Raw genomic sequence first — 24474 nt, forward strand, 5'->3', positions numbered from 1 at the left:
GTCTGACTTTTTGCCATACCATGGTCTGTAGCCTACCAGGTTCCTCTGTCCATGGAATTTTCCAGGCAAGAGTACTGGAGTGAGTAGCCATTTCCTTCTCCAGGGGATCTTCCTGACCCAGGGATCAAACCCAGGTCCCCTGCATAGCAGGCAGATTCTTTACTGTCTGAGTCACCAGGGAACCCATTTGGAGGGGGGGAAGGGACAAGGAAAGAAGAAAGGAGGGAGTCCTTTTGGATTATCTATTTTAGGTACAGATTTCTGTGTATATGTTAGTCACTACATTCTAATTCATCCTTGTTCTTTCAGTTTTTTTTGAACCCTCTGTGTTTGAATTCTCAGTCTCTTTATGTTTTGTAAATTAATTTGTCTATTTCTTTTCAAATTTTGCCTAGTATTCACATCATATGCTGTTTTCTCCCTCTGTCTGCCTGACTTAATTTAGTGTATGATTTTCCAAGGTCCATCCTTGTAGTGACCAGTGGAATAATTTCTTAATTTCAGTAGTGGTTTTTCATGGTTGAGAAATGGTCGATGGCGTATATGGACCACATTTTTAAGCTTGAGCGTGTCTATTGTTTAAATGTAGACATGTTCCCGGATCCGTGTTTGGCTACTGGAAGTACTGCTGCAGTGAACACTGGGGAGCATGTGGGGTTTTGAATGATGTTTTCTTGGGATATAGGCCTACATGTGGGAACATCATCCCTGCATTGGGAAAATGCCCTGGAGAACGGAACAGCTGCCCACTCTAATATTCTGGCCTGGAGAATTCCATGGACTGTATAGTCCATGGGGTCGCAAAGAATCAGACACGACTAAGCGACTTACACTTTCATTTTCTCTGGCTATAGGCCCACATGTGGGAATGTCAGATCCTAGGCTTAGCTCTCTAGAAGAAAAAAAAAAAAATTTTTTTTCTGGCAGGGGAGGCTGTCCTTTCTAGTGGCTATTGCTAATGTCCATTCCCACGTACTGTGTAGGTGGGTTCTCTTTCCTCCTGGCTTGCTCCTGCATTATTGCTGTGACGTGTGAGCATCGCCATTCTGAGTCATGGGATTTGATTTGTCATTGTCATTTTGATTTTCAGCTTTGTGCTTGTTGGCAGTGCGCAGCCACCTGAGTCGGTTGTGATGTATACAGACAGCATATCTGTTGTTTTTTTTCAATTCTTTTTCCATAGAGGAAATTGCACAAAGTAAAGTTTGGGGTGATGATCATCAAGTTCTTGTGGAGTATCTGTTAGAGATACAGATTTTCTGCACATGTGGAAGGAAGGAGATGAAATCTCCTTTTTTTTTTTTGTCTCTCTTTGGGTTTGAAGTCTCAAAGTCTCTTTTTGTCTTATAAATTAGTTCCCTGTATCTGCTTTTTTATTTTGCCTAAAATGGGCTCATATGCTATTGTCTTTTTCTGTCTGGCTGACTTCACTTAGTGTACGATCTTCCAAGTTTCATCCCTGTGCCTAGAAGTGGCGTAATTTCAATTTCAGTGGCAGTGTTTCTTGGGTGAGTAGCAGTCCATTACCTACATGTACCACATATTTTTTAAGTTTTAGCCTGTTGGTGGACTTCTTGCTGGTTCTATTGTAAGAAGTGCTGCAGTGAAGGTTGGGGTGCACATGCCTTTTTGAATGTTGGTTTTCTCAGGACATTGACTCAGGTGTGGGAAGGTCAGATCATAGGATTAACTGGCTCAAGGGGCTGTTTCTACCCAACCCAGTTCTTCCTCTCTTCCTATTGACTATCTGTTTGTCTTTTTTGGCCAGGTGTGTGCTTCAGTTCAGTTCAGTTCAGCTGCTCAGTCGTGTCCGACTCCTTGCGACCCCATGAATCGCAGCACGCCAGGCCTCCCTGTCCATCACCAACTCCCGGAGTTCACTCAGACTCACATCCATTGAGTCAGTGATGCCATCCAGCCATCTCATCCTCTGTTGTCCCCTTTTCCTCCTGCCCCCAATCCCTCCCAGCATCAGAGTCTTTTCCAATGAGTCAACTCTTTGCATGAGGTGGCCAAAGTACTGGAGTTTCAGCTTTAGCATCAGTCCTTCCAAAGAAATCCCAGGGCTGATCTCCTTCAGAATGGACTGGTTGGATCTCCTTGCAGTCCAAGGGACTCTCAAGAGTCTTCTCCAACACCACAGTTCAAAAGCATCAATTCTTTGGTGCTCAGCCTTCTTCACAGTCCAACTCTCACATCCATACATGACCACAGGAAAAACCATAGCCTTGACTAGACGGGCCTTTGTTGGCAAAGTAATGTCTCTGCTTTTGAATATGCTATCTAGGTTGGTCATAACTTTCCTTCCAAGGAGTAAGCGTCTTTTAATTCCATGGCTGCAGTCACCATCTGCAGTGATTTTGGAGCCCCCCAAAATAAAGTCTGACACTGTTTCCACTGTTTCCCCATCTATTTCCCATGAAGTGATGGGACCAGATGTCATGATCTTCGTTTTCTGAATGTTGAGCTTTAAGCCAACTTTTTCACTCTCCACTTTCACTTTCATCAAGAGGCTTTTGAGTTCCTCTTCACTTTCTGCCATAAGGGTGGTGTCATCTGCATATCTGAGGTTATTGCTATTTCTCCCGGCAATCTTGATTCCAGCTTGTGCTTCTTCCAGTCCAGCATTTCTCATGATGTACTCTGCATAGAAGTTAAATAAGCAGGGTGACAATATACAGCCTTGACGTACTCCTTTTCCTATTTGGAACCAGTCTGTTGTTCCATGTCCAGTTCTAACTGTTGCTTCCTGACCTGCACACGGATTTCTCAAGAGGCAGGTCAGGTGGTCTGGTATTCCCATCTCTTTCAGAATTTTCCACAGTTTATTGTGATCCACACAGTCAAAGGTTTTGGCATGGTCAATAAAGCAGAAATAGATGTTTTTCTGGAACTCCCTTGCTTTTTCCATGATCCAGCGGATGCTGGCAATTTGATCTCTGGTTCCTCTGCCTTTTCTAAAACCAGCTTGAACATCTGGAAGTTCATGGTTCATGTATTGCTGAAGCCTGGCTTGGAGAATTTTGAGCATTACTTTACTAGCGTGTGAGATGAGTGCAATTGTGCGGTAGTTTGAGCATTCTTTGGCATTGCCTTTCTTTGGGATTGGAATGAAAACTCACCTTTTCCAGTCCTGTGGCCACTGCTGAGTTTTCCAAATTTGCTGGCATATTGAGTTGCAGCACTTTCACAGCATCATCTTTCAGGATTTGAAATAGCTCAACTGGAATTCCATCACCTCGACTAGCTTTGTTCGTAGTGATGCTTTCTAAGGCCCACTTGACTTCACATTCCAGGATGTCTGGCTCTAGGTGAATGATCACACTATCATGATTATCTGGCTCGTGAAGATCTACCCCACGCCCAAGGTAAGAGAAACCCAAGTAAGACGGTAGGTGTTGCAAGAGGGCATCAGAGGCTAGACACACTGAAACCATACTCACAGGAAACTAGTCAATCTAATCACTAGGACCAGAGCCTTGTCTAACTCAATGAAACTAAGCCATGCCTGTGGGTCAACCCAAGACAGGCGGGTCATGGTAGAGAGATCTGACAGAATGTGGTCCACTGGAGAAGGGAATGGCAAACCACTCCAGTATTCTTGCTTTGAGGTGTGTGCTTCAATCTTTACCAAATCTTAATTGGGTTGTTTGGTGTAATTTGGTATAATTTGAGGAAAGAGAACCCACCTACACAGTACGTGGGAATGGACATTAACAATAGACACTAGAAAGGACAGCCTCCCCTGCCAGAAAAAAAAATTTTTTTTTCCTAGAGAGCTAAGCCTAGGATCTGAAGTTCCCACATGTGGCCCTATATCCAGGGAAAATGAAAGTGAAAGTCGCTTAGTCCTGTCCGACTCTTATCTGATATGTGATTTGAAAATAGTCTCTTCCAGCTTGTGGTTCATTTTTGGATTTTTCTGAATAAGGTGTTTCATAGAATAGAAGCTTTATAAATAATTTTATAATTTTCTTTTTCTGAGGAAGTTTTTAATTTTCTGAGGAAATTTTTAATTTTCTGGGGAAGGTTTTAATTTCCTGAAGAAGTTTTAAATTGTATTAAAGTGAGTAATTGTATGGAAGTAATTCTATGAATATTATTAATGTATGAAAGTTATTTGTTTTAGGAAAGTAAATAATTTTATGTGTTATTCAATTTATGAAAAGTATTAATTTTATGGAAATTTTCAATTTTATGGAAGTTATTAATTTTATGGAATATCTGTATAGTGATATAAATATTTATCTACTGAGAGATATAAATATCTATCTACCTAGACATGTAAACATCTATCTACAGAGAGATATAAAAAGTTGTCTATATATTGATATAAATATCTATGTACATATCTGTTTATATTCTTTGTCCAGGTATGTTTTTCAATCTTTACCAAATTTTAAGGAGCTGTTTGGTATAATTTGAGTACAGATCCTTTCTCTGATATGTGTTTTGGAAATAGTTTCTTCCAGTCTGTGGTTCTTCTTTTGGTTTTCTGAATAAGGTGTTTCATGTCATGGATGCAGTCACCATCCACAGTGTTTTGGAGCCCAAGAAAATAAAATCTGCCACTGCTGCCATTTCTTCCCTATCGATTCGCCATAAAGTGATTGGACCAGATGCCATGATCTTAGTTTTTTAAATATGGAGTTTTACAAATTCCAGTTACCTGCAGTAATTCAAGTCTGTAAATATTCTCACAATATTCAAAACTTTCAGGCCCTTGATGGTACATTGAATTGAAAAAATTATGTCAAGAATAATGTAAAATGTGGAATGCAAACGTACTCATTTTTAATAAAAGACTCAGCAGTCTAAAAAAAAAAATTGAGTTTTATTCCAGTTTTTTCACTCTCCTTTTCCACCTTCATCAAGAGGTTCTTTAGTTCCTCTTTGCTTTCTGCTGGTATCATCTGCATATCTGACATTGTTAATATGTCTCCCAAAAGTCTTGATTCCAGCTTGGGCTTTATCCAGCGTGGCATTTCGCTTGATGTACTCTGCATAGAAGTTAAATAAGCAGGGTGGCCATATAGAGTTTTGATGTACCCTTTCCCAGTTTTGAACCAGTCCATTGTTCCATGTCTGGCTCTAACTGTTGCTTCTTGACCTGCAAACAGGTTTCTCAAGAAGCAGGTTGGGTGATTTGGGATTCCAGTCTCTTTAAGAATTCTCCACAGTTTGTTGTGATCCACACAAGCAAAGGATTTAATTCTTTGAAAGTTTAAAATTTTATGATATAAAAATATATACCTATATTTTATATATGACTTTTATACCTCTATTTTTATGTATGAGGTATGTACCTATATTGTCATATAAGAGATGTATACAGATATTTTCACATAAGACATATATACCTATATTGCCATATATGAAATACATAACTCTATTTTCATATATGAAATACATATGGAATACTACTCAGAAAAATAGCAAAATAAAAACAGGAAAATTTTAAAAATAGATGATGTCATCAAGAAACAGGTTTTGATGAGGTTTTTAAAAATCACGTGAAATAGTTTTACTCCTTTAACTTTTTCTTTGTGTGTGCTCAGTCACTTCAGTTTTGTCTGACTCTTTGTGACCCCATGGACTGTAGTCTGCTAGGCTCCTCTGTCCATGGGATTCTCCAGGCAAGAATACTGGAGTGCCATGCCATCCTCCAGGAATTTTTGCTTTACAAACAACTTATCAGTCAAGTCAGCCAGTTAATCTAACTACAGGATAAATGTTTGTTTTTTTTTTTAAACTTAAGTTGCTTCTGTCAATATTTCTCTGACATAACATTTTATTTTCATTATTTTTGATGCCTACGTATTAATTTCAGTTCACAATGTCCTATAAATTGAAGTCATTTAGCAATCTTCTAGTTTCAAATTAAGACCTTTGTATATATTAAGACGTAAGACAATGTACTTGATTTAGAAATATTATCGTAAGTCTCTAAAAGCTTTACGCAAAAGGCACAGTGATTTTCATTATGGTCAATGGATTGGTATTTAAAAACCTACTAAATTAGAAGCTCTGGAGTTGCCGCCTGACAATTTAGTTAATAAGCCATCCCCGTAAATCTGAAGCACTGACGCAAACTGAAGTTTGAGGACTAACGCCCTGGAAGTCCTGGCCAAACACGCATTTTACCAAGTCCAAGTTGTAAGAATCGGTATCATTATAAGTTATAGTAAAACTTTCATTCTTTTGGTTAAAGAACAATAGCAAAGGAAATATATATATATATATATATATATTTCTCTGCAAATACATATGTATATATTCATATATGAAATATATACCTAGGTTTTCATATTTGAATATACTGAATACTACTCAGCTATAAAAAAGATGAAAATAATGGCATTTTTAGCAGTATAATCCTAAAGATTTCATAATAAGTGATGTTTAAGTCAGAAAGACAAAGAGAAATACTGTATAATATCACTTACATGTGAAATCTAAAGTATGACACCGATGACCTTATCTATGAAAGAAACAGACTCAAAGATATGGAGAACTAGTGGTTACCGGTGGGGATAGGGCGATGGGAGGGGCAAGATAGGTGGAGGGGGTTAGGAGATAGAAACTACTATGTATAAAATCAGTAAGCTATAAGGATATATTATACAGCACAAGGAAATATAGTCTTTATTTGTAATGCCTTTCAATGGAGTATAATCCATAAAAATAGTGAATCACTATGTTGTATACCCCAAACTCTATAGTATTGTAAATAAACTGCTGCTGCTGCTGCTAAGTCACTTCAGTCGTGTCTGACTCTGTGCGACCCCATAGACGGCAGCCCACCAGGCTCCCCTGTCCCTGGCATTCTCCAGGCAAGAACACTGGAGTGGGTTGCCATTTCCTTCTCCAATGCATGAGAGTGAAAAATGAAAGTGAAGTCGCTCAGTTGTGTCTGACTCTTAGCGACCCCATGGACTGTGTAGCCCACCAGGCTCCTCCATCCATGGGATTTTCCAGGCAAGAGTACTGGAGTGGGCTGCCATTGCCTTCTCCGAAATAAACTGCGCTTCAACTTAAAAATTGTTGTGACTATCTACAAAAACAATAAAGTAATCAAAAAGAAAAAATAAGCAAAATAAAAATGGGGAAATTTAAAAAAAAGAAGATTCCATCAAGAGACTAATTTTGATGAGAATTTTAAAAATCACATAAAGAAGTTTTACTCTTGTAATTTTTGCTTTCCAAGAACTTCTTAGTCCAGTCAAGCCAATTAATCTATCTAACACTAAACCTTATCAAGCTAAGGACACTAAGCCCATTTTGTCACCAAGTTTTTCCAAGATGCCTCTGGTTGGCAAATGTTTTTTTTTTTAACTTTATCCTTTCTTGTCACTAATTGTAGCTATGCCAGGAACAATATTGTTCTGGTGGCATCATTATGCAATCTTACAGGTCTTAAGACCACATTACCAAGGGTTTTCTTTTTAACTGAGCAATTCAAAAAAAAGCTGTGCTGTACTTCATCTTGTCAATGTTAAATTCTCACTGGAGAGGAAGTCACCTGTGAGGCTTTTAGCTCCAAAGTCTTCTATTCTCAACCTAAAGTGCTCCTGTCTTGCATTATTAGGAATTTGGGAACTGCAAAATGAAGAGATTACTGTGTTGAAGGAGCTAGGAAGTGGCCCGTTTGGAGCAGTCCATCTGGGCAGGATCAAGGGGCAGTGTGATGTTCTGTTAAGGTGATCAAGGAAGGCTCCATGTCAGATGATTTCTTCCAGGAGGCGACCACAGGTAAGTTTCTTCTGGGGAATCGTGGTTTAGCCTTCACCATGAGAGGACGTTCATGCTAACAGGTCTGTGTGAAACATCTGTAAGGCCTGAATCAAGAGTCCACCTATCATAGAATATATAATGGAATATTACTCAGTCATAAAAATGAAATAATGCCATTTCAGCAACATGGGTGGATGTAGAGATTAGCACATCAGGTGAAGACAGAGAAAGACAAATATTATATATCACTTAAGAGTAGACTCTGAACTATGATGCACATTAATTTCTTGACAAACAAACAGTCTCAGAGAAAACAAACTTTTAGGGTTTTCAAAGGGGAAAGGGATGGAGGATTAATTAGGAAGTTGGTATTAACCAACATACAGTACTATATATAAATAGATAAAGAAGGCCTTCCTATATAGCACAGGGAACTATATTCAATATTTGAAATCACCTAATAACCTGAATGTATGTATGCAGGTGTGTTTATATACGTATTTATTATATGTTTATATATAATAAACATAAAGTATATTATATACTATATATATGTAATATATCAAACTGAATACATTTGGCATGTTCCTGCAATAACATGAAACAACTATCCTTCAACTGAAAACATACATGTTTTCAATACAAAAAAAGAGTCCACATATCACTGATACAAATATTTGAAGTTTAAATCAATTTAGAATACCATTACACAAAATGCACGTCTTTAAAACTGCTTAAAGATGCGTAACCAAACTCATCACCTTGAGTAACATGAAAACACATGTTCCTATAGTTAGACTAAGAAGAAAGGAAATACTAAATATGTAATAAGTTCGTATCTGTGAAAAAATTGTCAAGTTGACATGTTAAACTTTATTTTACACATCAGAAAAGTAAAGAATCATCCTATAATGCTCCTCTTGTTTATTATTTGAGAAACACAAATCAAATCTACTCTGAGGTACCGATTCAAACTGGTCAGAAGGGCCATCATTAAAAAGTCTCCAAATAATGAGTGTTGCAGAGGGTGTGGAGAAAAGGAAACCCTCTAACACTGTTGGTGGGAATGTAAATTGGTGCAGTCCCTGTAGAGAACAGTATGGCAATTCCTCAAAAAAAACTAAAACTAGTTACCATATGATCCAGCAATACCACTTGTAGTCAAACATCCAGACAAAGCTATAATTCAAAAAGATACATGCAGTATTCTAAAAGAATTTGGGCATATCAGTTGCAGATCTGACAGAAACCTTTACTCTCACATCTGAGATACCAAATTTGTTTTCATATATTGTGTGCTATATTTAGACTCTTGGTTCATACTCCTTGTAACCCCATTGTATCATGCTCCTGCTAAGTCGCTTCAGTCGTGTCCTACTCTGTGTGACCCCATAGACGGCAGCCCACCAGGCTCCCCCGTCCCTGGGATTCTCCAGGCAAGAACACTGGAATGGGTTGCCATTTCCTTCTCCAATGCATGCAAGTGAAAAGTGAAAGTGAAGTCGCTCAGCCGTGTCTGACTCTTAGGGACCCCATGGACTGCAGCCCACCAGGCTCCTCCGTCCATGGGATTTTCCAGGCAAGAGTACTGGAGTGGGGTGCCATTGCCTTCTCTGCATCGTATCATAGTTAAATCCAATTTGAATTTTAGCGTTAGTTTTAGGTTGTGGTTTCCCTCCAGCAGCAGAGGAGCCCTCCCTTTTCTCCAGGTCTTGTTTCCCTGGTATGACATTTCAAACCTCAAAAACTGTTACTTGTTCATATGAATATCAATTGCATTCTAGCTCACTTTCAACAGAGAAGCAAAAAGTCAGGGCCCTATGTTTTCTGTTTCTTCATGGAGAAAAGTGAAACTGTTAGAAGAAAAACCACCTGCAGCTCACATGCTCTTTGAGCCACTTATTGTTTGCAGGAATTTTCTTTTGTTTCTTTTCAAGTGTGACCTTTTATTCATATCATAACAAATAACAGAATTAGAAGAAAGTAGTTTGATAATGGCTTGCTTCTACCTACAAAATCTGAACCAAAGGAAACAATGGGAACCGCAAATATCAGGGTGCCAAGCTTTTAAGAATATTTTAGGTTTGCAAATAATAACTAGTATGTTTGCAATTTCAACAATATATTTTTATTCTGATCAAGAATATACTTTTCCAGAAGGCTTCCAGTGTGGCCACCTTCTGCTGGAAACCTGGGATGCTGGAATCTGGCCACTTCCTGTCTGTCTTTAAAGGACACTGGGCTGCACTCTAAGAAATTCCTGGATCTCCCCTAGGTCCTGATGATCATGTGGCCAGAGAAATTGGTAACATTGTTGTTTTGCCTATTGAAATGTTTAATGAGGCAGATCCTTTCAGTTTCCTGATGTGGGTGAAGTGTGGAGCCCAGTGATGATTTCTTCTTCAAGAAATGTACATCCTAGTTCCCACAGGAGGGTGAGCCCCCGTCCAACGATGAGAGACCCTGCATGTGTGTGACCTGTGCCTCCTGGGAGACCATCCCTAAACTAGTTTGAACCTGACCAAGTTCTGTCTACATGGTATATTTAGACCTCTTTAAGTCCTGTCTACACTGATGATGTTTAGACAAGACTGTGTGCTTTTTGCAGTGAGGACATTTAGCCCTGACTGTACTCTGTGCACTGGGATGTGGAGACCTGGGTGCAGGCCTGGCCTGGCCTCTGTCTGGGAAACTCCGTGCCTGCGTCTGAGAGTCAGTGCTCAGATGTCTGGGCTCTGGGGCTGGGGTGGGCTTCTCTGGGTGACCGTGCTCTTCTCTGAGTGGGCTTCCCTGGCCCTCCCGGGGGTGAGTGCTGCAGTCGGGCTCCTAGTCTGTTCCCTGCCAGGTTCACCTCCCTGGGGCTCCTGGAGACCCCTCAGGTGGCTACCTGGTAATTACTCCAATGTTCCAGCACATTCAGGTTGAGTAGGGAGGCAGGTTCACCTGGCGAATTGATTTCAGGGCACAGGGATTGGGCAAAAAGTCAATGGGCAGCAGGTGAGGTTGCGGCTGTGACCTCCTTCCCGTCGACTCTCTGCTCCGAAGAGAACAGAGCTGCCCCTCGTCTTTCAGCCCAGCTCTGCTGTTTTTTCAGCACCTCAGCGGGACAAGAAAGACAGAGCCTGCCAGAACCAAGGTACTGTGTTCACCTCTAGCATGAGCTTTCAAATGAGGGAAAACTCATATGGTACCAAAGTGAAAACAGGAGGGGCCTGACTTCTGAGGGACAATTGAGGGGAGAGGAGACGGTCCCTACACTTCTTCTAGGGTCCCAGGAGGCCCCAGGGTCCTGGCTTGTTCACACATTGGGGGCCCGCCAACCACAGCCATGGTGTCCCGACCAAGGGGATGTGTGACCCCAGTTTGGGGGTCTGGGGACTGTGTGAGACTCACCCCATCTGCATGTGTGTGGGGAGACCACAGACTCAAATCTAAGAAAAAGTGAGGAATACATGAGAGCTTCACTTGTGTTTAGGAATTAATGCTTTATGGTATTCAGTTTATACAGGCATGTTGCCTGTTTGCTTGTTTACCCCTGCGAGGTTCACCTTCCCTGGGGCTCCTGGAGGTTCCTCAGGTGGCTACCTGGGAATTATTCCAATTCACCAGCACAAGCATGGCGGGAAGGGAGGCAGGTTCACCTGGTGAGTTGATTGCAGGGCACGTGGATCAGGCAAAAAGCCAAAGGGCAGCAGGCGAGGTTGCTGCTGTCATCTCCCAGTCGACTCTCTCCTCAGCAGAGACCAGACCTGCCCCTCGCCTTGTAGCCCTGCACTTCGTGTTTGTTTTCTCAGCACCTCTGTGAAACAAGAAAGGACCAAGCCTGCCAGAAATAAGGTAGTGTGTTCAGCATTGTCATGACAGCTGTAAAAATAGTTAATATCACACAGAACCAAAGGGAAGAGAGGAGGACTTCTATGGGACAGCGTGGGGGGAGGAGACCAGCCCTACACCTGCTCCTACCATCCCAGGAGATTATAGGAACCCACTCGTTCCTACCTCAGGGGCCCAACCAGCAGAGACCTGGTGTCCTAACCAAGGGTCGTGGGACCCCAAGTGCAGGGTCTGGGGAGGTGGTGTCACCTTGGAGACTGTGGAAGTGTTTCCCCAGGTACAGGGTCTGGGCATGGTATGGGTCTCACCCCATCCACATGGGTCAGGATCCTGTACCTGGAGACCACATATTTGCTCTTTACCTGCAGTGTGTCTTGTTCCCTTGGAGATTCCCAGTGTCTGAATTGAGGGTGTTGCCCTGATTAACCCATGGCCTTTTCCTTCTCTTCGTCTTGTCGCATTCATGTGAAGTCAGGCACCTTTGAATGGGTGGTTGCTCTCTGCTGAGCGTAAACTTTGGTGGTATCATATTAATATCATGGCATATCCCATATCTAATTCATAGGGGTCACCACTGTTTGGTTCCCCCTACACCAAGCTCAGGTAATTTGTTTTGTAATTTAATTTTTATTTTATATTGGGGTAGAGTTGATTTCCCTTGTTTTGTTGGTTTTAAGTGTACAGGAACTTGATTTGATTTTACACAGATGCAGGGAAAGAACAAATTAGCTAAGATGATGATCTCAGGCTCTCTTGCCCCATGGCGTCTTGCTTTTGCCGCACGTTTTGTAAATAATTATGTAACAGCTGAGATCACTTAATAGCACTGTGCATGTGCGTCGCAAGGTACTCGCTTGGCCATGGGCTACTTTTGTACAGTAAGTACATATAAGCTCCACCTGGAAAGCCCTTGAGGTTCTATTAGGTTATGTTATGACTGCTGCTATGGCTGCTGCATCAGCAGGAGAGGATAAATGTGTCTGCAGTTCCTACAGCTCCTCGCATTTTCTTCCAGCTTCCCTGCTCGCGCCGTGCCTGTCATGGGTTCAATGAATAGCGTGCACAGTGAGATACACTGATGCGATTGGCACTGTGAGCAGGATCAGCAGGGCAACAGAGGCATATCTATTCATTTTCCATTTTTTCCTCATGTAGGTTATTACAGTTTTTTCAGTAGAGTTCCTGATTCTATTGAGTAGGTCCTATTTGATTATCAATTTGATAGATATTAGTGTGGCAACCGGAGAAGGCAATGGCACCCCACTCCAGTACTCCTGCCTGGAAAATCCCATGGATGAAGGAGCCTGGAAGGCTGCAGTCCATGGGATCGCTGAGGGTCGGACACGACTGAGCGGCTTCACTTTCACTTTTCATTTTCATGCATTGGAGAAGGAAATGGCAACCCACTCCAGTGTTCTTGCCTGGAGAATCCCAGGGATGGGGGAGCCTGGTGGGCTGCCGTCTATGGGGTCACACAGAGTCGGACACGACTGAAGTGACTTAGCAGCAGCAGCAGCAGTGTGGCAACCCGCTCCAGTACTCTTGCCTGGAAAATCCCATGGGCCGAGGAGCCTGGTAGGCTGCAGTCCATGGAGTCGTTAAGAGTCCAACACAACTGAGCGACTTCACTTTCACTTTTCACTTTCCTGCATTGAAGAAGGAAGTGGCAACCCACTCCAGTGTTCTTGCCTGGAGAATCCCAGGGACAGGGGAGCCTGGTGGGCTGCTGTCTATGGGGTCGCACAGAGTTGGACACGACTGAAGCAACTTAGCAGCAGCAGCAGTGTGTATATATTAATCCAAATTAACTTATCCCTCCCTTTTAACTTTCTTTTGAAAATCATAGTTTGGTTTTCTCAGTCTGTGAGTCTGTTTCTGTTTTGTACATTAGTTCATTGGTATGAATTTATAGATCCCACTTATATATCAGATCAGATCAATCGCTCAGTCGTGTCCAACTCTTTGCGACCCCATGAATCACAGCACGCCAGGCCTCCCTGTCCATCACCAACTCCCGGAGTTCACTCAGACTCAAGTCCATAGAGTCAGTGATGCCATCCAGCCATCTCATCCTCTGTCGTCCCCTTCTCCTCCTGCCCCCAATCACTCCCTGCATCAGAGTCTTTTATAATGAGTCAACTCTTCTTGTCTTTTTGTCTCTGACTTACCTCACTTTTTATGAAAATTTCTCAGGCCATCCATGTTGCTGCAAATGTCATTTTTTCTGTTTTATGGCTGAGTAGTATTCAATTGTATAGTTGTATCATGTAGTCTTCATTTTTATTCAGTGGACATATTGGTGGATTCTATGTCTTGGTTATTGTAAATAGTGCTATCCTGAAAATCAAGGAGCACATGTCATTTTGAACGATGAATTTCTCCAGATCTAAGCCTGGGAGTGGGATTGCAGGGCCATATGATACCTCTATGTTTAGTGTTTCCAGGAACCTCCATGCTGTTTTGCATAGTGGCTTCACTATTTATATTCCCACCGAGATTGTAGGAGAATTCCCTTTTCTGTACATCCTCCGCAGTATTTATTTTTTGTAGATCTTTTCGATGATGGCTATTGTGACCAGTGTGTGGTGATACCTCATTGTAGTTTTGATTGGCAATGATTTGATAATTTTTGATGTGGAGTATCTTTCCATATGCTTGTATTATTTTATGCTTTGTGAGTACAGTTTACCTCTGGAAACTGGCTTGTTGAAAGTTAGCCCTGTTTGGAATTCTCCAGTGATTTACTGCAGGACATTTCTTGTGTCAGATGTCCTTTAAAGCCCTGTGGGACTTTTGACTATTCAGAGACCTTCAGCACCTGTTTTACAGGGTGTCTATTAATCTGAACCAGCTAATTGCTCCCTGCTCCCTGTCAACTTTTTTTTTTTTTTTTTGTAATCATGAGATTCTTTTCCAAGTCTGTGAGGCTATTTCTCTTTTGTAAGGAAATTCATTTATATCCATTTTTTATATCACCAGAAATTATATCCTATGATAACCATCTTTCCTGTCTCACTTCACTTAGTATGATCATTTCGAGTTTCTTCCCTGTAACCGGAAATGGCATTTTTCATCCTTGTTAATTTCTGATTAATATTGCATTGTGCAGATGTACCCATCTTCTGTACCCGTTCATCTGTCCTTCTGCACTTAAGTTCGTTCCCTGTCTTGGTTAATGTACTTAGTGCTGTCATGATTGGGCAGCAGTTATCTTTTAAACATTTTGGTTTTCTCCAGATCTACGTCTAGGTGTAGGAGTGCTGGTCACTTGGTACTTCTATGTAGTTTTCTAAAGAACCTCCATCATGATCTCCCGAGTGGACGTGCCCATTTACATTCCCACCCACAGTGGGAGTGTTTTCTTCTCTCCACACTTTCTACAGATCTTATTGTAGATTTTTTAAGATGGTCATTCAGGTCGATGTGACGTGATATCTCATTGGACAGTTGATTTGCCTTTCTCTAAGAACTAGTGAGGCTGAGTATCCTTTCTTGTGTTTTATGGCCATCTCTATGCCTTCTTTGGAGAAATGTGAATTTAAATCTTTGGCTGATTTTTTTATTGGATTGTTTATTTCTTGATATTGCACCATCAAGTTGTTTGTACGTGTTGGAGATGAATTCCCTGTGGGTATCTTTGTAAGGATTTTTTCCATTCTGAGGGTTGTCTTTTTCTTTCACTGATTTTTTTAAAACATTTTAAAAACATTTATTAGATCCCATTTGTTTATTTTTGTTTTTTGTCTTGATTATAAAACGTGGATTAAAAAAGAATTTGCTGCATTTTATGTCAAAGTGTGTTTTTTGCTTTTTTCCTTAAGCGTTTCATAGTATCTGTCCTTTTATTTAGACCTTTAACCTATCTGCAGTTTATTTTTGTGTATGGTGTTAGGGAGTAGTCTAATTTCATTCTTATTTTCATTGCTAAGGAATCTGTCTGGTGTTCTCCATGGTGGCTGCTCCCAATTTCCATTCCCAGAATCTGTAGGAGGGTTCCCTTTGCTCTATACCCTCTCCAGCATTTGTTGTTTGCAGAGTTTCTGCTTACGGCCATTCTGACCTGTGTAAGGTGATACCTCATTGAAGTTTTTATTTGCATTTCTCTCATACTTAGTGATATTGACATTTTTTCATGCATTTAAAACACTGTGAGTTAAACTTACTTATGCAAATTGGCTTATTGAATGCCTGACCCATTTAGAATATTTTTCTGACGACCTCATTTAGGACTTTGAGGATGGTGCTTTTTACTTACAGTCAGGTGGCTCAGACTATAAAGCGTCCGCCTACAATGCGGGAGACCAGGGTTCAACCCCTGGGTTGGGAAGATCTCCTGGAGAAGGAAATAGCAACCCACTTCAGTATTCTTGCCTGGAAAATCCCATGGATCGAGGCGCCTGGTAGGCTACAGTTCATGGGGTTGCAAAGAGTCAGACATGACTGAGCGACTTCACTTTTATTTCCCCGAGACATTTTGAATATTAAGTGACCATGAGCAAAGGTTTCAAAGTTGTTGTTATGGGAAATGGTCACAAGGTGGCAGCATGTCTTTATGCCCAACTCTGGTTACTGGGGGAACCAGAGCCTTGGGGAAAGTCCTGTTCCCTAGATGTCTGTTAGAGTGGAAAGTGCCAGAAGAAACACCCAAGGCTTGTGTCCCATTCTTCTTCCTTCCCTACCCCATACCCTGGACAAATCCCAATTCCTGCAACACCAGTCTGGGGAGGGTGCTTTCATCCGTAGGTGGGACGACCCAAAGGAAGGAGGCTGGAGGTGGGAACCCCATCACCAGGAGACATGGAGCCCATGGGGCTTTTCAAAGCTCTTCCTGCCCAGAAGCTCCATATCCTTTGGGTGCAGTAGGAGTAGTTTCACTGCAGGAGGACTTGTCTGGATCTGGAGGTTGTGGGACCATGCGGAGGGGAGCAGGCTCACCAGGTCCATGGGGCAGGGCTCATTGGCTGGCACACCCTCCCCAGCTCCGTCAGCCCCATGACAGTCCATCCTTGGGAAACAAGCTGCCCAGGCTTCAGGGATGTGACAGCAGCCCAGGTCACCAAGGCCTGAGGGGAATAGAGTCAACATTCTCTTTATAATTAGTATTTTGTATTGGTGTTGGTGACTTACAGTGCTGTAGGGTCTGTTTGTTTTTTGTTAGGTGGACAGCAACATGATTCACTTATGCATAGATGTGTACGTATCCTTTTTGGGTTCTCTTCCCATATAGTTTATTATGCAGTGTTGAGTAGAGGCCCTCACTGATTTTTTTTTTTTTTTGGAAAGAGTAGTGTGTGTATGTTCGTCTCCACCTGCTCATTTCTCGATGCCCATCACATTTCCCTTTCGGTAACTATAAGGTGCTTTGCTATGCCGTGAGGGTTTCTGTTTGGTAAAGAAGTTCATTTGTATCCATTGTTAGAATTCAGCACTAAGTGACATCACGTGATACTTGTCTTTCTTTGTCTCCCGTCACTTAGTATGATCGTCTCTTCTTCTTCCTTATTGCTGGACATGGCATGATGTCACCCTTTTATGGCTGAGTAATAACGCGCTGTGTGCGGGTACCCCATCTTGTTTACCCATTCATCTGTCCTTATCCACTTAGCTTGCTTCCATGTCTTGGCTGTTGTACATGGTGCTTCCTTGAACATTTTGTGCACCTGTCTCTTAAAATAATGGTTTTCTCTGAATCTATGCCCAGGAATGGGATTGCTGGTCCTATGGTGCTTCTCTGTTTATTTTTTTTTTTTTTTGCTTGTTGCTTTATTTATTTTTGTTTGTTTACTGTATTCTTCCTTCCTGATATTTCTTTTTTTTAAATTTTATTTTATTTTTAAACTTTACAATATTGTATTAGCTCTGCCAAACATCGAAATGAATCCGCCACAGGTACACCCGTGCCCCCCATCCTGAACCCCCCTCCCTCTCCCCTCCCCACACTCTCCCCCTGGATCGTCCCAGTGCACCAGCCCCAAGCATTCTCTGTTTAGTTTATAATGAATTTTTGTCCTGTTCTCCTTTGTGGATTAACTGACTTTGATTCCCACCAACAGGGAGGAGGGTTCTTTTTCCTTCATATCCTCTCCAGCATTTATTGATTTTTTGATGCTGACCATTCTGACCTTGTGAGGTCACATTGTACCACATTGTACTACTGAATCACAGTTTTCTAATACTTACAGATGCTGAGCATCTTTTCATGTGCTTCATCGCCATCTCTATGTCTTCTTTGAAGAAATGTCCACTTAAACCTTGTTCCCCTGTATGATTGTGTTGTTTCTTTGATATTGAGGTGCATAAGCTGTTTGCGTGCTTTGGAGATAAATTCCTTGTGGGTGTCTTTGTTTGCAAACATTAGTTCCGTTATGAAGTTTGTCTTTTTGTTGTGTTTATGGTTTCCTCTTCTGTTACAACACTTTTAAGGGTAATTAGGTCCCATTTATTTATTTTTGTTTTTATTTTTATGATTATAAGAGGTGGGTCAAAAAAGGACTTGTTGCATTTTATGTCAAAGTGTGTTCTGCTCTTTTTCTCAAGAATTTCATTGTATCCAATCTTTTATTTAGGTCTTTAATCTATTTGGAATTTATTTTTGTGTATTCTGTCAGGGAGTATTGTAATTGTATTCTCATTATCATTTCTTTAAAAAACTGCACATCATTCTCCATAGTGGTCGTTACTAATTTACCTTTTCCTGAAAAGTGTAGGAGGGTTCCCTTTTTGCCACACTTTCTCTAGCATTTACTGTTTGTTGACTTTTGGACAATGGTGACTGTGAACTGTGTGAGCAAATACCTTATTGTTTCCAAATTTTGATTTGCATTTCTCTAATGTTACAATAAACTGTGGAAAATTCTGAAAGAGATGGAAATACCAGACCACCTGACCTGCCTCTTGAGAAACCCATATGCAGGTCAGGAAGCAACAGTTAGAAATGGACGCGGAACAACAGACTGGTTCCAAATAGGAAAAGGAGTATGTCAAGGCTGTATATTGTCACCCTGCTTATAAGCACAAGCTGGAATCAAGATTGCCGGGAGAAATAGCAATAACCTCAGATATGCAGATGACACCACTCTTATGGCAGAAAGTGAAGAGGAACTAAAAAGCCTCTTGATGAAAGTGAAAGAGGAGAGTGAAAAGGTTGGCTTAAAGCTCAATATTCAGAAAACGAAGATCATGGCATCTGGTCCCATCACTTCATGAGAAATAGATGGGAAAACAATGGAAACAGTGTCAGACTTTATTTTTTGGGGCTCCAAAATCACTGCAGATGGTAATTCCAGCCATGAAATTAAAGGACGCTTACTCCTTGGAAGGAAAGTTATGACCAACCTAGATAGAATATTCAAAAGCAGAGACATTACTTTGCCAACAAGGGTCTGTCTAGTCAAGGCTATGGTTTTTCCAGTGGTCATGTGTGGATGTGAGAGTTGGACTGTGAAGAAGGCTGAGCGCCGAAGAATTGATGCTTTTGAACTGTGGTGTTGGAGAAGACTCTTGAGCGTCCCTTGGACTGCAAGGAGATCCAACCAGTCCATTCTGAAGGAGATCAGCCCTGGGATTTCTTTGGAAGGAATGATGCTAAAGCTGAAACTCCAGTACTTTGGCCACCTCATGCGAAGAGTTGACTCATTGGAAAAGACTCTGATGCTGGGAGGGATTGGGGGCAGGAGGAGAAGGGGACGCCAGAGGATGAGATATGCTGGATGGCATCACTGACTCGATGGATGTGAGTCTGAGTGAACTCCGGGAGTTGGTGATGGACAGGGAGGCCTGGCGTGGTGCGATTCATGGGGTCGCAAAGAGTCGGACACGACTGAACTGAACTGAACTGATGGATCATCTATATCAAGATATATATGTTAATTCCAAACTCTTAATTTATCCGGACTGTATCTGGAGGTTGGGGTCTCTGCAGAGGGCAAGAGGCACTCTACCTGCTACCTACTCCAGGCTCCCTCAGTCTCAGGACACTCCAGCATAAGTAGCCCAAGCAATCAGGCTCCAGGAATGTGGCACCAGCCCATGTCACTATGGCCTGAGGGGAGTAGAGTCAGCATTTTAAAAATGTTTTTATTCTATAATTTGAATTGAAGTGTTTTGGTGAATTACATTCTTGTGGGTTTTTTTTCCCCTTTTTCAGTCTAATGCAAATTGATTCTACATAGATGTATATATGGGTCTTTGGGGGGTTATTTTTCCATATAGGTTATTACAGAGAGTTGCATAAGTTTCTTTGTGTTACACAGTGGGTTGTGGTGACTTATTTTATAGATAGAGTGTGCATGTTGGTCTGAAGCAACTCATTTCTCCCTGACCCACATCATTCTTCCTTGGTTACTAGAAGTTTCTTTCCAAAGTCTGAGAGGTTGTGTCTCTTTGGGAAAGAACTTCATTTGTATCCATCTTTAAATTACACCTGGAAGTGATATCATACTATATTGCCTGTACCTGTCTCCTTTACTTCACTCGGAATGATCATCTCTACTTTCTTTTCTATGGCTGAATTTGGCATTATTTCCTACTTCTTTATGTTTGAGAAATACTGCATTGTGTCCATGATCTGTATCTTCTACAATTAGCTTGCTTCCTGGACTTGGCTATTGTACCTTGTGGGGCCAATATTGCAAAGGTACCCATGTCTTTTAAATTTTGGAATACTCCAGAAGCATGCCCAGGCATGGGATTGCTGGGTCCTATTGTTGTGGAATATCTATTACAGTTACAGATTTCTGTGCATATTGGAGAAAAATATTTCTGTGTATAAGGCATGGAAGAAAGGAAGAAGGAAGGAAGGCCAGAGATAATCCTTGTGTATTATCTAAATCATATATATATTTGTTTTTGAATCTCATAATCCCTTTTTGTGTTGTAAATTGCTTTGCCTAGATCTCTTTCATTTTACCTAGAAGGAACATCATTTGCTATTTTCTTCACTGTTGCTGACTTCATTTAGTGTATGATCCTCGAAAGTCCATCCTTATGGGAAAAATTGGAATAATTTCATAATTTCAGTGATGGTTTTTCATGTCTGAGTAGTAGCCCATTGTATATTATGTACTGCATTTCTTTATGATTTAACCTGTTAATGGACTTCTTCTTGGGTCTGTATCTTGAGTACTGGAGGTACCACTGCGGTGAACGTTGGAGTACATGTGTCATTTTGAATGATGTTTTTTCCATAGTATACGCCCAGGTGTAGGTATTAAAATCTTAGGCTTAGCTCTCTTGAAATTTTTTGTTTGCCTGTTGAGGCTGCCCTTTCTAGTAGCTGTTGCCCATGTCCACTCTCATGGAGCGGGTAGGGAGCGTTCCATGATCTCCTGGCTCTCTTCCCCATTTACTGTTTGCAGACAGGATGGACATTTTGTCAGGTGGGATTTGATTTCCTGTTGTCATTTTGGTTGGCATTTCTCCTGTAATAATTAGGGATGCTGAGCATCTTGCCCTGTGGTTGTGTGCGCGTGTGTTTGTTTGTTTTCCTCTTAAAGGGTGTGAGGAAAATCTACCTGTTGCAGTTGGCTTCTTGAAAGTTGGTTGTGTTTGGAATTTATTTATGCAAGACCAGTAACAGGCGGAGAAAGCAGTGGCACCCCACTCCAGTACTCCTGCCTGGAAAATCCCATGGATGGAGGAGCCTGGTAGGCTGCAGTCCATGGGGTTGCTGAGGGTCAGACACGACTGAGCGACTTGACTTTCACTTTTCACTTTGATGCATTGGAGAAGGAAATGGCAACCCACTCCAGTGTTCTTGCCTGGAGAATCCCAGGGACAGGGGAGCCTGGTGGGCTGCCGTCCATGGGGTCGCACAGAGTCGGACACGACTGAAGTGACTTCGTAGCAGCAGCAGTAACAGGACCTTTCCTGAGGACAGTTGTCAGTCACAGCCCCCTAGGCCTTGTGAATAGGAAGTGGAGATGCCAGTAAGCACCTGTTACTGCCAAGTTGCAGTTACAGAAAATGACCACAAGGCGGCAGCACTTTTTCATACCAACTGAAACAACCAGAGTTTTAGGAATAGTTGGCTTCCTGGGCTGTGCATTAGAGAGGGATGTGCCTGAGGAAACACCCAAGGGTTTAAATATCACTACTTCTTCTGCCTAAAGCTTTACCCCTCCTTTCCAGACTCATGCCTACCTGGGGCACCGATCCCTGCTGAGGTGCCTAGGAGGCTGCACTCTCAGGAAGGAGCCCTCAGCTGGGGTCCCAGCGCCAGGGCCCTGGATACTTCGTGACTTTACCCTGGTCCTCGAGGCCAGAGGTTCAGGCCACTATCGTTGGAGTGCACTTGGGATTCTGGTCTCAAACAGAAAAAACAGTGCAGGTTTAAGAGGAGTCTCAATGCAGGGCACCCTGTGCCGCTGTGTCGGCCCCACCCTAGTCCAGCTCCAGGACTCAAGCCTACTCAGGTTCCAGGGATCAGATAGCATCCCAAGTCAGGGAGGTTGGAGGGAATAAACTAGGCATTACTTTTCTTTCCTTTAGTCTCAAGTCAGTGGTAGGTTGAAGTATAGTTGATTTGTAGTTTTGTGCTCATCCTCAGTGTACAAAGCACTGATTCAGTTATGACATATACTTACAGCATATTTGTACTTAAAAAAAATTTTTTTTTTTGCCATAGAGGTTATTGAACAATGTGGAGTAAATTTCTCAGTGCTAAACATCAGATCCTTGTGGAGTATCTGTTAAAGATACAGATTTATTGTATATGCGCAAGATATGAAGGAAGGAGATAGTCCTTTTGGATTATCTATTATAGCTACAGATTTCTATGTATATGTTAGAGATAAATATTTCTTTGTATATGTACATGGAAGGAAAGACGAAAGAAGAGGAAGGAGGAAGGTAGGAGATAATCCCTGTGAATTACCTAGTAAAGATTTCTGTGGGTATGTTAGAGATTTCAGTGCATGTGTGGAAGGAAGGAAGGAGATAATTCTTGTGGATTGTGTATTATAGATACTGATTTCTGTGTATATATTAGTACCGACCTCCTAATTCATACCTGGTCCTTTCCTTTTTTGGAAAGCTTTGTGTTTTAATCTTAGTGTCTCTTGTTGTGTGGTAAATTACTTCCCCTGTATGTCTTTTTTTTTTTTTTTTTTTGCGAAGAAGGGACATCATCAGCTATCTTTTTTCTATGTTGCTGTCTACACTCAATATATGATCCTTTAACATCCATCTTTGTCTGGACCAATGGCACAATTTCATGGTGCTTTTTCATGTCTGAGCAAAAGCCTAAGGTATATATACCACATTTCTTTCAGTTTTACTCTTTCAATGGAATGTTTCTTTGGTCTGTTTCTTTTGACTGCTGGAAGTAACACTGCAGTGAACGTTGGGGTGCATGTATCATTTGAATGATGGTTTTTTGTATTATAGGCTCAGGTGTGGGTATTAAGGTCCTAGGTTTGGCTGTCTTGAAATTGTTTTTGTTGCCTGTGGAGGCTGTCCTTTCTAGGGGCTGTTGCCAATGTCCATTCCCATGGAGCATGTATAGGGGGATTCCATCATTTCCTAGTTCTCTCCATTTACTGTTTGCTTACAGTCAGGATAACCCTTCTCTTGGATGGAATTTGATTACTTGTCATCTTGATTGGTATTCTTCCTGTAATAATTAGGGATGCTGAGCATCTTGTCCTGTGGCTGTTTGGTACTTTCTTTTTCTTAAAGGATGTGAGGAAAATTTACCTGTTACAACTGGCTTCTTGAAAGTTGGCTGTGTTTGGAATTTATGTCTGCAATACCCGCTGTAGGACCTTTTCTGAAGGCAGTTGTCATTATAGCCCCACATACGTGTGTGCACGCTAAGTCGCTTTAGTCGTGTCCCACTTTGTGCAACCCCATGGGCTGTAGCCTGTGAGGCTCCTCTGACCATGGGATTCTCCAGACAAGAATGCTGGAGTGTGTTTCCATGCCTTCCAGGGGTTCTTCCCCACAGGCCTTGTGAATTGGAGATGCTAGTAAGCACCTGTGGTCAAGTTGTAATCATAGGAAATGTCCACAAGGTGGCAGTACTTCTTCATGCCAACTCGGGTTCCATCTGCAACCAGATTCTTAGGGAAAGTAGGCTTCCTGGATGGTCAATTAGAGTGGAATGTGCCTGAGCAAACACCCAAGGGCCTGAGTCTCACTACTTCTTCCCCCTAAAGCTTCACCCCTCCCCTCCAGACTCAGTACCTGGGGAACGGCTCCCTGCTGAGGTGCCTAGGAGGCTCTCAGGAAGGAGGCGTCAGCTGGGGACCCCAGCACCAGGAGACCTGGTACCCGGTGAGGTTACCCTGGTCCTCAAGACCAGAGGGTCAGGCCACCATTGTTGGGGTGCACTAGGGATTCTGGTCCCAGCTAGAGGAAACCAGTACCGGCTTAAGAGGAGTCTCCATGAGGAGCACCTTGCAGGGTTGTTTTGATCCCACCCCAGTCTAGCCCTAGGACTCTAGTCTACTCAGCTTCCAGTGATAGGATAGCAACCCAAGTCATGGTGGTCAGAGGGGATAAACTAGGTATTACTGTTCTTTTCTGTAATCTCATACTGATGCTATGTTGAAGTACACTCGATTTGCAGGGTTGTTCTTGTCCTAAATGTGCAATGCACTGATTCAGTTTTTTATATATATATATACACACACACACACACACACATACAGCATATTTGTACTTTAAAAAAATTCTTTTGCTATAAGGGTTATTGAACAAGTTCAAGTAAGGTTCTCTGTGTTGAACACCAGGTGCCTGTGGAACATTTATTAAAGGTAAACCTTTTTCTGTTCATGTGCAAGGGATGAAGGAAGGAGATTATCCTTGTGATTATACTTATGGATTATCTATTACAGCTATAGATTCCTATGTATATGTTAGAGATAAGTATTTCTGTGTATATGTGCATGGAAGGAAGGAAGGCAG

The 24474-nt window shown here is 41.8% G+C and overlaps 1 long non-coding RNA gene across 5 annotated transcripts in view; it reads left to right on the forward strand.

The window, feature by feature from the left end:
• The first annotated feature begins 10716 nt into the window (after positions 1-10716).
• LOC123330802 overlaps positions 10717-24474 on the forward strand; it is a 51906-nt gene continuing 38148 nt past the window's right edge. For 2 of the 5 annotated variants that reach the window (XR_006546975.2, XR_006546978.2), the window contains exon 1: positions 11363-11571. This is a non-coding gene — a long non-coding RNA (uncharacterized LOC123330802). Of the gene's footprint in view, positions 10871-11362; positions 11572-24474 lie in introns of those variants that run through there. The other 3 variants (XR_006546976.2, XR_006546977.2, XR_006546979.2) reach the window with 2 other exon arrangements.

The sequence above is a fragment of the Bubalus bubalis genome, chromosome 20 (assembly GCF_019923935.1).
Source record: "Bubalus bubalis isolate 160015118507 breed Murrah chromosome 20, NDDB_SH_1, whole genome shotgun sequence".
Classification (NCBI taxonomy): domain Eukaryota; kingdom Metazoa; phylum Chordata; class Mammalia; order Artiodactyla; family Bovidae; genus Bubalus; species Bubalus bubalis.